Source organism: Ailuropoda melanoleuca, unplaced genomic scaffold (assembly GCF_002007445.2).
Source record: "Ailuropoda melanoleuca isolate Jingjing unplaced genomic scaffold, ASM200744v2 unplaced-scaffold9496, whole genome shotgun sequence".
Lineage (NCBI taxonomy): Eukaryota > Metazoa > Chordata > Mammalia > Carnivora > Ursidae > Ailuropoda > Ailuropoda melanoleuca.
The window spans coordinates 429,367-431,188 of record NW_023254987.1 but is presented as its reverse complement, the minus strand read 5'-3'; positions in this window follow the sequence as shown (position 1 = coordinate 431,188).

The following is a 1,822-nucleotide window of genomic DNA, read 5'->3' as shown; positions in this document are numbered from 1 at the left end:
AAGAAGAAATCAAACTGTCACTCTTTGCAGAAGCCATGATATTCTATACAGAAAACCCAAAAGACTCCACCCCCAAACTATTAGAAGATATACAGCAATTCAGTAATATGGTGGGACACAAAATCAATGCTCATAACTAATTTGCATTTCTATACACTAACAATGAGACTGAAAAGAGAAATTAGGGAATCCAATCCATTTACAATAGCACCAAATCTCATACATTATCTTGGAATTAACTTAGAGACGTAAAGAAGCTATATTCTAGAAACTATAAATCACTCTTGAAAGACATTGAAGAGGACACAAAAAGATGGAAAAATATTCCATGCTCATGGATCGGAAGAATTAACATAGTTAAAATGTCCATTATACCCAGAGCAATCTACACTTTCAATGCTATCCTGATCAAAATACCAATGACATTTTTCAAAGAACTGGAACAAACAGCCCTTAAATTTGTGTAGAACCAGAAAAGGCCACGAATCACCAAGGAATTGTTGAAAAGGAAAAACAAAGCTGGGGGCATCATATTGCAGGTTTTCATGCTATACTACAAAGCTGTGATCACAAAGACAGCATGGTACTGGCACAAAAACAGACACACAGACAAATGGAATAGAATAGAGAACCCAGAAATAGACCCTTGGCTCTTGGGGCAACTAATCTTTCATAAAGTAGGGAAAAACCTCCTGTGGCAAAAAACAGTCTCTTCAATAAATGGTGCTGGGAAAATTGGACAGCTACATGGAAAAGAATGAAACTTGACCACTCTCTCACACCATACAGAAAGATAAACTCCAAATGGATGAAAGACCTTGATGAGAGACAGGAATCCATCAAAATCATAGAGGAGAGCATAGGCAGCATCATCTACAACATCGGCCACAGCAAACTTTTCCATGACACATCTCCAAAGGCAAGAGAAAGAAAAGATAAAATGAACTTGTGGGACTACATCAAGATCAAAAGCTTCTGCACAGCCAAGGATACAGTCAAAAAAACTAAGAGGCAGCCCACGGAATGGGAGAAGATATTTGCAGATGATACTACAGATAAAAGACTGGTATCCAGGATCTACAAAGAACTTCTCAAACTCAATACACAAGAAACAAATAAGCAAATCATAAAATGGCCAGAAGATATGAACAGACACCTTTCCAATGAAGACATAGAAATGGCTAACAGACACATGAAAAAATGTTCAAAATCATTAGCCATCAGGGAAATTCAAATCAAAACCACAGTGAGATACCACCTTACGCCAGTTAGAATGGCAAAAATAGACGGGGCAAGAAACAACAATTGTTGGAGAGGATGTGGAGAAAGGGGTCCCTCCTGCATTGTTGGTGGGAATGCAAGTTGGTACAGCCACTCTGGAAAACAGTGTGGAGGTCCCTTCAAAAGTTAAAAATTGTGCTACCCTATGACCGAGCCATTGCACTACTACAAAGATACAGATCTAGTGAAGAGAAGTGCCATATACACCCCATGTTCATAACAGCATTGTCCACAATAGCTAAATCGTGAATGGAGCCGAGATGCCCTTCAACAGCTGACTGGATTAAGAAGCTGTGGCCCATATATACAATGAAATATTACTCAGCTATCAAAAAGAACCATTTCTCCACATTTGCTGCAATATGGACGGCACTGGAGGAGTTAATGCCAAGCGAAATATGTCACGCAGAGAAAGACAATTATCATATGATTTTGCTCATCTAATGAACATAAGAACTAGGAAGATTGGTAGGAGAAGAAAGGGATAAAGAATGGGGGTAATTAGAAGGGGGAATGAAGCATTAGAGACTATAGACTCTGG